Raw genomic sequence first — 16,874 nt, 5'->3', positions numbered from 1 at the left:
CTGGAGTGGGTTGCCATTCTCTTCTCCAGGGGATCTTCCCAACCCAGGGATGGAACCTGGGTCTCCTGCATTGCTGGCAGATTCTTTACTATCAGAGCCACTGGGGAAGGCCCTCTTGCCTCCTAAAGCCATGTAAAATTTTCTACACAAATAGCAATTTCATGTGATTTAACCTAACACTTCAAGCCTTCATAGGGATGGGAATACAACCTGATTTGTCTTCCTGCCATCATTCTGTACTAACACTAATATTATAAAACTAATATGACACATGCTATCTTCTTGCAGGTGCTAACACTGAAGATATTTCTCATAGAAGAACCAAGGCTATTTATAGACATTGCTCACAGCTTGCATTTCTGCTTCATTAATTGAAAACATAAAAAAAAAATAATTCTTATACCAGAAGGTTTTGGATATCACCAGTGTTTTGGATTTAACCTAAGAGAACAGCATTGTGACACTGACATCTGTGACCGCTTTCTCACAAGCTCAGGCCGGTGGACAGCTGGAAGGCCAGCCACCAACCCAATAACCTGATGCACAATGATCATAAACTCAAGGGCTTATTGTAGTGAAAGGTGTCAGCCAGTCCATGAGGTAAAGAAACAGCAATGAACAACCCTAAGAATGCAAAGAATGTCCACAGCTGATGAATCGTGCCCTCTATTGGTATATGACACACAGCCAGTGACCAGGAAAGCCACAGTGTTTCCAAAGACAAAGGACTTTGGTGCTTAGTAACACTTTGGATATTTTTTTAAAAAGCGGTTCTTTTTACACCAATGCTCTACCATTCTATGCCATGAAAGGATAATGAGTGTTCAGATGGTCCCAATTTTCTTTTTTACACTAAACATGATTCAGATGTTAGCAATGTTTCCATTTCCATTATAGTAGAAGCCTTAGGCAAGCTTTCTATTCTCATAAGATATGAGTATGTCCCAAGGAAATACAGATTTAAAGTATAATGTAAACATATATTTTTTTTGTTTTTTTGTGTTTTTTTTTTCCATTTATTTTTATTAGTTGGAGGCTAATTACTTTACAATATTGTAGTGGTTTTTGTCATACATTGACATGAATCAGCCATGGATTTACATGTATTCCCCATCCCGATCCCCCCTCCCACCTCCCTCTCCACCCAATCCCTCTGGGTCTTCCCAGTGCACCAGGCCTGAGCACTTGTCTCATGCATCCAGCCTGGGCTGGTGATCTGTTTCACCCTAGATAATATACATGTTTCGATGCTGTTCTCTCGAAACATCCCACCCTCGCCTTCTCCCACAGAGTCCAAAATTCTGTTCTGTACATCTGTGTCTCTTTTTCTGTTTTGCATATAGGCTTATCGTTACCATTTTTCTAAACATACATTTTAATGGAGCTACACAGTGACTGCAAACATTTAGATGATTTGGAAGTTTGTATATTAATATGTATGCTGTTGAATGAAATTTTAATCTAAATATGTCAGTTGCAAACTTAAGGCAATCTCAGTTTTACATTAAAAAAAAAATTAAGACTATGGGGAACAGAGCTGATGGCATTAGGCCTAGTAGGGTCTTGTGGCTAGAGATGAGGTGAGGATCATCCATGAGTTAAGACTGCCTTTCCAGACAGTCCAACAACTATGTCACTAGTTTCCAAGGGCATTTGCACCACCTACGGAAAATGTCAGATCTGTGCACACCAGACAGATCCTTCACAACCCATCCCACCACCCCACTGCACAAAAGTTGCTGCACCAGCAGACAAAGAAGGCTGTTTCTTTTCATTGCCAAATAGATATACTATTCCTGTCAAATAAAGTGCACACAAAGTGTCTCTTCATAATATCACGACCAACTGAGACCATGCTAAGAAAATCAGCTTGCCTAGATGAGGCCGCTTCTCTTTTTGGGTAGCCAGGACTTGAAGGAGAGACTCTGACCTGTGCCACTGGCCAGTGACTAATTTTATACACTGAACTGGTCCTGAGGAACTGAGCTGTCTTCTTCGTAAGTGAAGAACATTATCTTGTAGAACGGCACCTTGGTGTGAGTCAGGGGCACTCTGTGTGTGAAACAGACTGAGGAACAGCCAAATGAACCTATTAAAAGGATTTCTCCTCTTTGCTTCTATTTGCCTGTGTTAGGATTTTACTGGCTTAGATTGCCACCTTTTTCTAGTAACTTTTTTCCCCTATCCTGTTGGTCTCTTCTAATGGTTCCTAGAAATCCGTCTTCCAACTCCTTATCAGAACCAAAAAGTGAGGAAGAAGAAAATGCTAATTACCTCAGTGAGAGTTTTGACAGTGAGTGGGATTCCTTTGAAGAAGGGGACCCTATGGTACCCAACCTAACATCTCTTGATAGTTTTGTCTGGCAGGTTAAATACCATTTAAAAACATTCTACAACTTAGAAACCTTTATATCCTAAATTCCTAGTTACACCATGTTAAACTCTTGGATGCTAGCACACCAGTCCATATATTTGGAGAGATAGGTCTAAGACTCTTCCATTGATTCCACTATGTGTCCAAACTGGAACCAATTTCTGAATGGCCTCCTCTAGCTTCTTGTGGAGTCCCACCTTTCGAAAACCCCTTATGAATCCCAGCCAGCTTCCACTCTAAATAGAGCACTGTGACTTGCCACCAAGCAGTTAACCTGAACAAAAACTGAGTGGAGCCACTCCCATACCTGAATTCCTTAAGCAAATTTCTAATTGGTGTCTTTCTGGTTGTGGTATAGCTGGATAACTATAACAGTTAAGGAGATAGTCCATGCTAAACCCATCAACACTGCTTACTCTTAAACTGACTTCCAAAATGCAGTTAACAAATTCCTAAGTGCATCACTGTAAAGGTCCATCATTCCTTCTCATACCTCTCAGATTGCCAGTTGAGAAAAGAATAGTTACACAGTCCATAGTTGACTATGTCTTCTCAATCAAACTATGCTCTGTCCTCAGAAGTCCAAGTATGCTCAAGTACTGAATATATGCCCAAGAGTCCTGTAAATACTGCAGAAGATGCACCTTGTGAGTATTCCCTTTGAGAGACCCTGTGGATAAAATGAGAAATTCAATAGAGAATTACTCAAAAGAGGCCTTATTACAAAAGATAAGTTTATTCTCCATGCTCAGTTCTCCCCACAATTTACTCTGCCAGTATTGGATTTAACTATAAACTTAATTATTAATGGAATGGAGAAAGGAGCCATTACACTGTGGAAAGTGGTAAGGTAGCTACTCCCAACAACACATTTCTGAGTATACCTTTCTCTGATATTCATTTCCAGGAAGGTGGTTGAATTTAGTTGAGTAATTAGACAAAGAAAATGGTGAGAATATGGATTTGTCTCTTAGTTTTTATACTGCTAGGCCTACATTTCAGTTCAGTTCAGTTCAGTCACTCAGTCGTGTCCAATTCTTTGCAAACCCATGGGATGCAGCACACCAGGCCTCCCTGTCTATCAATAACTCCGGAGTTTACCTAAACTCATATCCATTGAGTCAGAGATGCCATCCAACCATCTCATCCTCTGTTGTCCCCTTCTCCTCCCACCTTCAATCCTTCGCAGCAGCAGGGACTTTGCAAATGAGTCAATTTTTTGCATCAGGTGGTCAAAGTATTGGAGTTTCAGCTTCAGCATCAGTCCTTACAATGAATATTCAGGACTGATTTTCTTTAGGATGGACTGGTTGGATCTCCTTGCAGTCCAAGGGACTCTCAAGAGTCTTCTCCAACACCACAGTTCAAAAGTATCAGTTCTTCGGTGCTCAGTTTTTTTTATGGTCCAACTCTCACAGCCATACATGACTACTGGAAAAACCATTGTTTGACTAGACAGACTTTTGTTGGCAAAGTAATGTTTCTGCTTTTTAATATGCTATCTAGGTTGGTCATAACTTTCCTTCTAAGGAGTAAGCATCTTTTAATTTCATGGCTGCAGCCACCATCTACAGAGATTTTAGAGTCCAAAAAAATGAAGTCTGCTACTGTTTCCACTGTTTCCTCATCTATTTGCCATGAAGTGATGGGACCAAATGCCATGATCTTAGTTTTCTGAATGCTGAGCTTTAAGCCAACTTTTCACTCTCCTCTTTCACCTTCATCAAGAGGGTCTTTAGTTTTTCTTCACTTTCTGCCACAAGGGTGGTGTCATCTGCATATCTGAGGTTATTGATATTTCTCCCGGCAATCTTGATTCCAGCTTGTGCTTCATTCAGTCCAGCATTTCTCATGATGTACTCTGCATAGAAGTTAAATAAGCAGGATGACAATATACAGCCTTGACGTACTCCTTTTCTTATTTGGAACCAGTCTGTTGGTCGATGTCCAGTTCTAACTGTTGCTTCCTAACCTGCATACAGATTTCTCAGGAGGCGGGTCAGGTGGTCTGGTATTCCCATCTCTTTCAGAATTTTCCACAGTTTGTTGTGATCCACAGTCAAAGGCTTTGGCATAGTCAATGAAGCAGAAATAGGTGTTTTTCTGGAACTCTCTTGCTTTTTCGATGATCCAACAGAGGTTGGCAATTTGATCTCTAGTTCCTCTGCCTTTTCTAAAACCAGCTTAAATATCTGGAAGTTCATGGTTCACATATTGTTGAAGTCTGGCTTGGAGAATTTTGAGCATTATTTTACTAGCATGTGAGATGAGTGCAATTGTGCAGTAGTCTGTGCATTCTTTGGCATTGTCTTTCTTTGGGACTGACCTTTTCCAGTCCTGTGGCCATTGCTGAGTTTTCCAAATTTGCTGGCATATTGAGTGCAGCACTTTCACGGCATCATCTTTTAGGATTTGAAATAGCTCAATGGGAATTCCATCACCTCCACTAGCTTTATTCATAGTGATGCTTTCTAAGGCCCACTTGACTTCACATTCCAGGATATCTGGCTCTAGGTGAGTGATCACACCATTGTGATTATCTGGGTCATGAAGATCTTTTTTGTACAGTTCTTCTGTGTATTCTTGTCACCTCTTCTTAATATCTTCTGCTTCTGTTAGTTCCATACCATTTCTATCCTTTATCTAACCCATCTTTGCATGAAAAGTTCCCTTGGTATCTCTAATTTTCTTGAAGAGATCTCTAGTCTTTCCAATTCTATGTTTTCTTCTACCTCTTTGCACTGATCACTCAGTAAGGCTTTCTTATCTCTCCTTGCTATTCTTTGGAACTCTGCATTCAAATGGGTATATCTTTCCTTTTCTCCCTTGCCTTTTGCTTTTCTTCTTTTCACAGCTATTTGTAAGGCCTCCTCAGACAGCCATTTTGCTTTTTTTGCATGTCTTTTTCTTGGGGATGGTCTTGATCCCTGTCTCCTATACAGTGTCACGAACTTCTGTCCATAGTTCATCAGGCACTCTGTCTATCAGATCTAGTTTCTTAAATCTATTTATCACTTTCACTGTATAGTCATAAGGGATTTGATTTAGGTCATATCTGAATGGTCTAGTGATTTTCCCTACTTTCTTCAATTTAAGTCTGAACTTGGCAATAAGGAGTTCATGATCTGAGCCACAGTCAGCTCCTGGTCTTGTTTTTGCCGACTGTACAGAGCTCCTCCATGTTTGGCTGCAAAGAATATAATCAGTCTGATTTCAGTGTTGACCATCTGGTGATGTGCATGTGTAGAGTCTTCTCTTGTGTTGTTGGAAGAGGCTGTTTGCTATGACCAGTGTATTCTGTTGGCAAAACTCTATTAGATTTTGCCCTGCTTCATTCTGTAACAGGCCAAATTTGCCTGTTACTCCAGGTGTTTCTTGGCTTCCTACTTTTGCATTCCAGTCCCCTATAATGAAAAGGAAATCTTTTTGGGGTGTTAATTCTAGAAGATCTTGTTGGTCGTCATAAAACTGTTCAACGTCAGCTTCTTCAGCATTACGGTTTGGAACATAGACTTGAATTACTGTGATATTGAATGGTTTGCCTTGGAAACAAACAGAGACCATTCTGTCATTTTGGGGATTGCATCCAAGTACTGCATTTCAGACTCTTTTTGTTGACTATGATGGCTACTCCATTTCTTCTAAGGGATTCTTGCCCACAGTAGTAGATATAATGGTCATCTGAGTTAAATTCACCCATTCCAGTCCATTTTAGTTCACGGATTCCTAAAATGTCGATGTTCACTCTTGCCATCTCCTGTTCGACCACTTCCAACTTTCCTTGATTCATGGACCTAACATTCCAGGTTCCTATGCAATATTGCTCTTTACAGCATCGGACTTTACTTCCATCACCAATCACATCCACAGCTGGGTGTTGTTTTTGCTTTGGCTTCATCTCTTCATTCTTTCTGGCGTTATTTCTCACTGATCTCCAGTAGCATATTGGGCACCTACTGACCTGGGGAGTTCATCTTTCAGTGTCATACCTTTTTGCTTTTTCATACTGTTCATGGGGTTCTCAAGGCAAAAATACTGAAGTGGTTTGCCATTCCCTTCTCCAGTGGACCACATTTTGTCAGAACTCTCCACCATGACCTGTCTGTCTTGGATGGCCCTACATGGCAGGGTTCATAGTTTCATCGAGTTAGACAAGGCTGTGGTCCAAGTGATTAGATTGGTTAGTTTTCTGTGACTGTGGTTTTCAGTCTGTCTCCCCTCTGATGGAGAAGGGTAAGAGGCTTATGAAAGCTTCCTGATGGGAGAGACTGACTGAAGGGGAAACTGGGTCTTGTTCTGATGGGCGGGGCCATGCTGAGTAAATTTAATCCAATTTTCTGTTGAAGGATGGAGCTGTGTTCCCTCCCTGCTATTTACCTTGGGCCAAACTATGGTGAGGTAATGAAGATAATGGTGACCTCCTTCAAAACATCCCATGCATGTACTGCTACACTCACTGCCCCCAACCCTGCAGCAGGCCACCGCTGACCCACGCCTCTGCCAGAGACTCCTGGACACTCACAGGTAAGTCTGGGTCAGTCTCTTGTGGGGTCACTGCTCCTGGGTCCCAGTGCACACAAGGTTCTGTTTGTGCCCTCCAAGAGTCTGTTTCCCCAGTTCTGTGTAAGGCCTGGCAGCTCTATGGTGTGGTTAATGGAGACCTCCTCCAAGAGGGCTTATGCCATACCCAAGTCTGCTGCACCCAGAGCCTCTGTCCCTGTGGCAGGCCACTGCTGACCCATACCTCCACATGAGATGCTCAAACACTGTTCTGTCTCAGTCTCTGTGGGGACCCTGGGTCCGGGTGTGCACAAGGTTTGTTTGAGCCTCTGAGCATCTCTGGCAGAAATGGGGTTTGATTCTAAGCATGAATTCGCCCCTCCTACCATCTTGCTGGGCCTTCTCCTTTGCCCTTGGGAGTGGGGTATCTCCTCACAACTGCTCTAGCACCTGTCTTACTGGGGTTTCTTACTGGCCTACACATGGCACCCTTTGAAAGTGAAAGTGAATGTCACACAGTCTTGTCCAACTCTGTGATCCCATGGACTGTAGCTTGCCCGGCTCCTCTGTCCATGAAATTCCCCATGCAAAGTACTGGAGTAGGTTGCTATTTTCTTTTCCAGGGGATCTTCCCAGCCCAGGGATCAAACCCAGGCCTCCTGAATTGCAGACAGATTCTTTACCAACTGAGCCACTAGGGAAGCCCCTTTAGGAGTTCTTGTTTTGGGGGGACGGAGCAGTGTAGCAGCAACCTAACTACTCTAGACCTATTATGGGACCTGCAGTTACAGTATAAACATTTTATAGGCTCCCACCAGGCCATCTCTAGCTAAGCTGGCTTATATGATCATACCTGGGGATTAAACAGACACCTGCTCTGTAAGGAATATATTTCCTGCATCTTGGCATCCAGACTTTAGTCAAGAGCAAATAAAACACATTCCAAAAGACCACTGGGAAAGAATTAAGAAAGCATTTATGCTAGTAGATTAAAGCATTTCATCTATATAATGTTTCCTGGAGCAGTACTTAATGCGCTTTCCACATCCACTGCAAACTTTTCAGGAACCCTTCTAACTTTAAAGAACTTTACCTCAGAAAATCTCAGCCTAATACAACGTGAAGTTAGAGTTTTTTTAACATCATTGTTTTTCTACATCTAGCTATGGATTTTCTTCTGGTTGAATAGAGGCATATGTACCCTTGTAAATGAGTCTTGCTGTGTTTATTTAGAGGAGTCAAAACCCAGGAATCAACAACATACACATAAAATGCATGAGACCAGTAAGTCTTTCTGCACACCTACAGTCAAGAGTGAAACATGTGTGAGATCCGGGTTGACTGGTATCCACAGGGAATCAGAAAATAGATTGTTAAAGATATCATATATCCTTCCTTATTTGTGCTTTGCTTTTCCTTTTCTCCATAATCAGGTGCTGTATATAAAGTGGCATAAAAATTGAAGTATTAAAGGAATCAATAAATTCTATAAATGCATAGCAATTTTAAGGAGAAAGAAGAATGGTTACAACCTAATGAGTAATTTCTGCCAAGCCCTCTTTGTCTCATCTGAAGGAAAACAGAGGGCACTGGAGTAGGTAGAAAAAATATTTGTTGATGGAAAATTACTGAATTGAAACCATATAATGTTAGTGTAACTGAATGTATCAGTAACTGTTTTATGATATTGGTTTTTAAAAAGTTTAAAAAAAGTAAAATTATAAAAGCGTAATCTCTCGGTCATTGCCTCCTTCCCAAGCCCCTTACAGCCTGCCCCTCATGGAAGGCTGCGTCCCAGGTCCGCACCTCCCTGAGATGGTGTTCCTGTGGTACCACCGTCGCTGCCAGCCCTTCTGCGGTGCTGCAGCCACTGGCCCAGGGTTGCTCCAGGCCAGGCCTCTGGCCTGTAGCCCTGGAAGGCATTAATGAGCCCGCTCTCCCTGCGTCTCCTCTGAGTGCTTCGGTGACGACCCTGCGTCTTCTGCTTCCTACCGCTCTCTCTCCGGAGCAGTAGGGAACTCCAGAGGAGCTGTGCTCAGCATCTCTCACCTGCCCTTGTCCCCTGGGGTCAGCTCTGCTTCTCCTCCAGCCAGATTTTCCCTGTCCACAGCTACTGGTCAGAAGATGGAGTTCCCCCTGGTGGTAGTTTTTGTTGAACAAGGATTCTTTAAATTTCCAAGTATTTGCTAATAACTTTCTATGTGTATAGAGTCTTATTAATCATCAAGAAATGAGTGAAAAGAACTGGACAAACATACAAATTAATTATTTAAAACCAAATATTTTCTTTGACGTGAAAGTGAAGTTGCTCAGTAATGTCCGACTCTTTGCGACCCCATGGACTGTAATCTGCCAGGCTCCTCCGTCCATGGGATTCTCCAGGCAAGAATACTGGAGTGGGTTGCCATTTCCTTCTCCAGGGGATCTTCCCAACCCAGGGATTGAACTCAGGTCTCCTGAATTGAAGACAGATTCTTCACTGTCTGAGCCACCAGGGAAGACTTTTTAGAAGTCTTCCACTTTAGAAAAGTGTTGAAATCTACTAGAGTCTATAGATGTTCTTTACTCTATCTGTAACTCACATTTATCAGGTTGACAAATATATACGCAGCACATGCAGTGGGTCATGTTCTATCCCCAGTGCTGGGATACAAGATGGGCAAGATGCCTGCTCTCATGGAGCTTCCAATAAACAAGCAAGCTAACATCAGTGACTGGTAAGTACAATATCAGACAGTGGGTAAAGGATCAGAGTTAAATAAAGCAGGCTAATGGGATAGAAACTGATGGGAGGAAAACTTTGAACAGGGAGGGGAAGGAAGGTCTTTGAGAAGATGACATCTGGGCTTAATGATGGGAAGATCTAGGGGGGAAAAAACCCAGGCAGGAGAAACAGCAAAGTTACGGGAATGTAATGATCCAGGAAGTGAATGACAGGAGATGAGGTCAGACAGACCCAGCCCAGATCAGGTAGGGCTTACAAAATTATGGTAAGTTTTTATTTTATTTTAAATACCGTGGGGAGAATTGGGAGATTTCAAAAGGAAATGACAGTCTGTGATTATATATATATATTTTTCCTAACAGAAATAATTTATTTCATCCAAAGTAATGTTTCAATTATCACTTCCAACCCAATGAAATACAAAGCTATCTATCTAGTTTTTTTTTTTTTTTTTCATTTATTTTTTATTAGTTGGAGGCTAATTACTTTACAATATTGTAGTGGTTTTTGTCACACATTGACATGAATCAGCCATGGATTTACATGTATTCCCCATCCCGATCCCCCCTCCCACCTCCCTCTCTACCCGATCCCTCTGGGTCTTCCCAGTGCACCAGGCCTGAGCACTTGTTTCATGCATCTAACCTGGGCTGGTGATCTGTTTCACCCTTGATAATATACATGTTTCGATGCTGTTCTCTCGAAACATCCCACCCTCGCCTTCTCCCATGATTATATTTTTAAAAGATCACAGTGGCTGCTGTGTAGAGACTGGACTGTAGGTGAGCAATAGTGTAAGACTCCAAGATTCATTAGGACTGTTGTAACCTAAACAAGAAATGATGGTTCTATAGCTGTATGAAATAAATGTGTGTTCTATTAGATAATGCCCTCTGCTGATAGCCCACTACACAAGGTACTGGATCGATGTGTAACAAAGTGTACGACTGGGTCACTGACTTCAAAGATCTTTTTATAATTTAATGGAGGTAACAGATAAAATTAAAGAGGATAAAAAAAAGGCAGGGGATATCTTGTTGAGGCAAGAAAAATTTTCCAGAGGTTAACAGGTTCTCAACATAGCTAGGGTAAAATCTTATGGGTCACTCTACCCTGAATCACCAGTGTTACAGAAAATCCAAAGAAACCCACCACCCAAACCTTGAATCACAGTAACATGATCAAGAAAGTGACAAGCAAATGTAAACATAATTTTCAACATTCACTGAGAACTTAGACTGTATTAATGCTCCAATGAATCATTTAATTCCCTAGAACAACCCTACAATAGTATTTACCTAGATTTAAAAATCCACATCTGTGAACACAGTAACTTGTCTAATGCTTCACACAGCTAACAACTTCTAGAGCCCAGCCTCAATTCTAATCAGTCTAATACCAAATCCAAGCTTCCCAAGTGGCACCAGTGGTAAAGAACACTCCTGCCAATGCAGGAGACATAAGAAACACGGGCTCAACCCCTGGGTTGGGGAGATCCCCTGGAGGAGGGCATGGCAACCCACTCCAGTATTCTTGCCTGGAGAATCCCATGGACAGAGGAGCCTGGCAGGCTACAGTCCATGGGGTCGCAAAGAGTTGGACACAACTGAAGCAACTTAGCAGGCATAAGGATAAGACCAGTGTTTCCTAGTTGCCTGATGGTAGGAATTAGTTTGTAGGAGTTTCATGATGGCCTCATTGTTAGGATTCTGGGGTTTCAGTCCCTGGCCAGGGAACTGAGGTCCAGCAAGCTGCAGGATCCCTCCAAATGATTCTTACTATCTTATTCTTAATAACACAATCATCCTAATTATATAGCCTACAGAGGAATAGACCACACCTAGCAAAAAACAAAAACAAAAACAAAAAACACACAGATTAATGGAGAAGACAGTATAGAGGAACAATAAAGGTGTGTGGCATTTATCAGAGACTCCTTGGGAGAATTTAGTTTTAAGCTGAATTTTGAAAGGAATGAAGAAAGAAAGGCAGGAAGGAAGCACTACAGAAAAGAAATGCATGAAAATGACAAGGAGAGAGTTGCTTATGGGTACTGATGTCCCAAAAGGAGGAAGGTGACTTGATTGAGCACACACTCCACCATTCAGTTCTTATTTATAGGTTCAAGTAGGTTTAGAGCACTTGCAGGTTATGAAGCAGCCTAAATCCTTGGCCTGATCTTGGCCAAGACTGTCCTAGAAAATCCATCCTTGAAACAATTCTCTATTAATCATTCTCTTGCATTAAAAGGTCAGAAATAATCCTATTGAGATAATTCTTTTCTTTTTAAAACTAAACTTGTTTACCTGACTTCCTATAATAGACAAATGAGCCCAAAACACAACCTTGCTTGGAATATAATAATAGGAAATTTTCTTTTACTTATTCATAGACATTCTTAAGTACATTGCCAACTGGATGCCACAGAAGTCATATCCTAAATTTTTCTGTAGCATTACTTTTAATAGGCTACAACTCAATCAACAGATGTCCTTCAAGTGTTGACTTTATACCAGATGGTGTGAGCAGTATGGGGGAGACCACAATGAGTAAACTATGGCTCTTAATCCTGAGGGTTCAGAACTAAGTGGAAGGAGACAGACAACCAAATATGTCATTCCATTACACATCCTGGATGAAGGTTTGTATAAACAGCCAGACACAGCAGAGAGAGAGTGCTAGTTTTGCCTACGGGAGTTTGCAAAGGTGAATGGTCTTGCTTGTTAGGTTTTGAAAGACCCACAGGATTTCAACAGGAAAAGGATGGAGAAAGTATTCTAGAACAAGAAGAGAGAAGAAAGAATGACACAGAGGTCAGTACGAAAGAGTGAGCACTATAGCCCACAGTTTTTTTCAGCCTGCAGTGTTTTAAAGAAACTTACTGGTCAGTTTTTAAAATGAGAATTTGTATATAAACTTTTGTTTTTGACTTACAGTCAAACACAAAGATTTAGCAACACTGGGCCTTCATTCAACTGATCCTGAGTAATACTGCCCCCTTGAGTGAGGGATCTTGGTCCCCAATCACCCAAATACACATCTCCTGAAAATAAGAATTTTCTTCTATTAATATATCACCACATTCATTATCACATCTAAAAAAAGTTAATATTAGTATCTTAATATCATATGTCATATTTAATATATAGAAAGTCAAAGTGTTAGTTGCTCAGTTGCGTCTGACTCTTTGCAGCCCTATGAGCTATAGCCCACCCAGCTCTTCTGTCCATGGAATTCTCCAGGCAAGAATACTGGAGTGGGTTGCCATTCTCTTCTCCAGGGGATCTTCCTGACCCAGGAATGTAACCTGGGTCTCCTGCATTGCAGGGCAGATTCTTTACCATCTGAGCCACCAACGGAGCTTTTAACATATAGCTCATATTCAAATTTTCTCCAGTTGTTCTCAAAGTGGTTTTTTAGCTTTTTTAAATCAAGTCAAGAGTCAACCAAGTTTTGTATACTGTATTTGGTTGTCATATCTCTTTAGTCTCTTTTAATCTAGATCAGTTCTTGCCTACTCTTTCTCCACTGATGATATTGACTTTTGAAAGAATCTAAAAAAGTCATCTATAAAATATTTCACATTTGGGATTCCTCTGTATGTTCCCTTGGATTAATAATTTTATTGTTCTTTGATTCTCTGTAACTCCTATATACTTGAAGCTAAGTCTAAAGGCTTAATTAGATTTAGGTTGAACATCTTTGGCAAGAACAGTTCATAAACAACTCTGTGAATTTCATCTGCATCACATCAACAGGAACATAATGTAAGAGCATCCCATATTATTAATGCTTTTGTATCATCCCTTGGTCAAAGTGAGGACTACCACCAGGTCTCTTCCCTTTGCTCTTCACAGTTAGTCAGTAATCTGTGTGGGGATGTTTTGTCACTGTGTGACTATCCCATTCCACAATAATCTTTCATCACTGGTGATCCTTGCCTGAATCAATTACTTCATTGGGGGTTGCAAAATAGTGACTTTAAAATAGTTTCACTCCTATTTTTGTCATTTTTTTCTGAATATGAATTTTCCCTCATCAACTATTAATAGTATGATATACAACTCCCCATAAAAAGGCAAGGTAAATGTTTAGTTCTTTCCTTTTTATTATTAATTTCAGAATAAGGATTTATTGAGCAGTCATCTCTAATGGTCTAAATGAGTTTTTCCTCCTTTCCATCACTTTTTTGAGTATGACTGTGAACTAATAGACTTTTATGTATTCAATGTTTTACAATCAATTATACTTCAAATTGTTCAAACTTTTTCTAGTGGGAACCCTTTCAAACTAATTCTTGGGTCCTTCTAACATGCCCCTATAAATCACTGAGCACTTCTTTGGTTTCTGACACAAGATATCCTAAACTTACCTCGTGGTTTCCTGCTCAACACCTAGAATCAGCTATTTTTCCAAAGACCACTATTCTTTTAGTAGGTAATGATGAATTGAAACCAAAATCTGGATTCTGGATGTGCTTATTGGGAAGGGGATATCATAGCTTTTATGTTCTTTCAGTGGATGAAGCCAGAATAGATAGGTAGATATGTTTAATATATTAGTCCATATTGATATTTTTAAGTCATTAGTCCAAATTGATATTTGTAATTCAAATTTAATATTATAGATTAATATTGCAAGTCTTTTTCTATTAGATAATTGTATTAAAAGGAGAATGAACAGAACTGAGTAATGAGATGGCTATATGAGACAAGGAAAAGGTCAAGAATGACTTCCTATGTTTTTAGCTTGAAAACATGAACCTGGATGAGAGGGACTGCTGTGGCCATGTTATCAAGATAGGAAGTAAGAAAAAGAAGAAAAATTCATAGTGTATGTAAGGGACGAGACATCAATTTTATATGGCTCAGTGTTTTATTTTATTAGCTATAAAATTAAATTATTTAAGAACTTACACCCACAGATGAGGCAGTGACAAAACTAGGATTTTACATAGATATAGAAATGTAAGCTATATTCAAAGTACCAGTCAAGATTCACTAACATTGGGTGTTCTTCAAACACTGTTAACATCTATGAAATTCCTGTACTCCAGTACATGGATGAAGTTTGACACCACAGTATGACTTATTAGGGCAAGAAAATTTAGCTCAAAGGAAGAAAGAAAATTAAAAATGGAGGTAAAGATCTTCTGAGAAGTAATAAAAAAAAAAACAAAAAACAAAAAGCTAAAAACGACCCTGTATTTAAAACATGGTGTATTAATTTTTGAGGGCTGCCATAACAAAGGACCAAAGATTTGTTGGCTTAAGCAACAGAAATTTATTTTCTCACAGTCCTGGAGTCTAGAAGTCCAAGACCAAGCAGGTTTGTTTTCTCTTGAGATCTCTCTTCTTGGTTTGCTTCTCCCTGTGACCTCACATAGCCATCTTTCCATCTGTGTTTCTGTGTCCTAATTTCTCTTATAAGGACACCAGTCATATTGGGTCAGGACCCACCAACATGACCTCGTTTTATCTTAATTACCTCTTTAAAGGACGCATCTCCAAATACAGTCACGTTTCCGACTGGACAAAGACAATTTGGAGCATTATTGCTACATAATGGCTTGAGCAAATTTGAGATGATGATTAAATGATGAGCCATACATTCATTCAGATTTCTATGGTCAAAGATGAATATACACAGAGAAAATTAGAGGCAGAAGAATATATCCACCCCATTTCCGCCAAGATTTTCTAGGCTTTGAACTTGAGTCATTATGCTTAGCTTGCTCTCTGCCGGGGGAGGAGGTGGTGTCAGTTAATCATTGCTTTTTTCTTCCTTTTTCAGGACAAGTAGCCCTGTGCCAACTGACTCATTTGATACCAGCCTTAACTGTCACAAATGATATAGGAGTGGCAGATTTCAACTATCTTAGTATAGGAAAAATTAAAGAAGAGGAAATCAAGTTTTTCTTTTTTTTTTTTTAAAGAATGCTAGAAGATTGGCATTTTTACAGATGGGGGAATAAAGGATAAGGGAGGGGTTGGTGAACCGATTTGCCTGGGAACTTGCTCAGCTAGTTAAGGACACAGTTGAGACTCCCTCTCTGGAGAAGGAAATGGCAGCCCACTCCAGTATTCTTGCCTGGAAAATCCCACGGACAGTGGAGCCTGGTAGGCTACCTTCCACAGGGTCGCAAAGAGTCGGACACGACTGAGCGAGACCTCCTTTGACTCCTATCCCAGTGTTCTTTCTACTTCACCACAACTAAGTAACACTGTGTTTAATTTTTTTCTGTTAAAAATGTTCTTGGAAGTATTGCTTACAAGATTTTGAAATGCCAAAGAACATTCTGGTATAGTGGTTAAGGGTACAGACTGGTTAAACAAGCTTGTGTTTCAACCACAGCTTTATCATTTACTATTACACAGACTGGAACAGACTGTCTAACTTCTTAAAGCCTTGATTTCCTCAACAGTAGAATGGGGATAACTAGCACTTACCTCACAAAGGCCCTGAAGACTTTAAGCTGAAGCATTTTTTAAAAAAAAAATGAATAGTATCAGGTACAGGATAAATGTTCCCAACCCAGGGATCGAACCCAATCTCCTCCATTGCAGGCAGATTCTTTACCATCTAAGCTATTAGGGGAGCCTATTCAATAAATAGGAGGTGCTATTATTCATTATAATACATATAATAATTCATTATAATACAATTTAATCAAAATTTCCAGCCTGTTTTCCTAAGCAAAATGAAGCAAAAATAAACAAAAAAGTAAACAAACATCATTAGTTAGACATCTTTCCATGTCACAGCCATGAAGATGTTTATTACAAGGTCCCAGGATTTAGCAGTTGAGCAAAAAAGAGAAAATAAGGAGAACAGTTGAGTCAAAGGTTTCATAACTCTAAATAAGAAAAATCACAGCATAAGGAGAAAGCCAAAATCTCCAAAGCAGTAGAAATAAAGTTCTAGAACAAAGAAAGAGTCTGGGAAATAAAGAGGATGCTATCAAATCTACAAGCACAACAAAAGCATTAGTGCAAGCTGGAAGTGAAGGAGACCACTTTCCAGACAAAAAAGTGGAGTAAGATGCCCAAGGAAAGTAAAAGTTGTTTTCAGCAAGAAAGATTCCTTGTCTTTTGGAGCCTGGATTCCTTAATGTGAAGAGGTGGTTTTGATGTAGGGTCATGTGAGGAACTGGCCATTAAATCTTACGGGGCCTGCTTTGGTGACTCCAATAAAATGCCAGCTAGTCACAGAGCCTGTGCACTTGAGCTGGCTGCGATGTTAATTTTCTTTAACCAATGATTTCTTCCATAAGTT

General features: G+C 40.2%; 1 long non-coding RNA gene and 1 pseudogene across 15 annotated transcripts in view; one reads left to right on the top strand and one right to left on the bottom strand.

The window, feature by feature from the left end:
- The window catches only part of LOC133041115 (uncharacterized), a 117,326-nt gene that overhangs the window by 43,633 nt on the left and 56,819 nt on the right, over nt 1–16,874 (bottom strand). For 7 of the 15 annotated variants that reach the window (XR_009689146.1, XR_009689149.1, XR_009689154.1 and 4 more), the window contains one exon: nt 2,868–3,044. The exons of the other annotated variants lie outside the window; for them this stretch is intronic. This is a non-coding gene — a long non-coding RNA (uncharacterized LOC133041115). The remainder of the gene's footprint in view (nt 1–2,867; nt 3,045–16,874) is intronic. 15 annotated transcript variants of the gene reach the window in all.
- LOC133041114 (DDB1- and CUL4-associated factor 16-like) lies at nt 1,220–2,844 on the top strand (annotated as a pseudogene).

The sequence above is a fragment of the Dama dama genome, chromosome 20, assembly GCF_033118175.1.
Source record: "Dama dama isolate Ldn47 chromosome 20, ASM3311817v1, whole genome shotgun sequence".
Lineage (NCBI taxonomy): Eukaryota > Metazoa > Chordata > Mammalia > Artiodactyla > Cervidae > Dama > Dama dama.
Note: the sequence above shows the minus strand (reverse complement) of the source record. Positions and strands in the feature narration are given on the sequence as shown.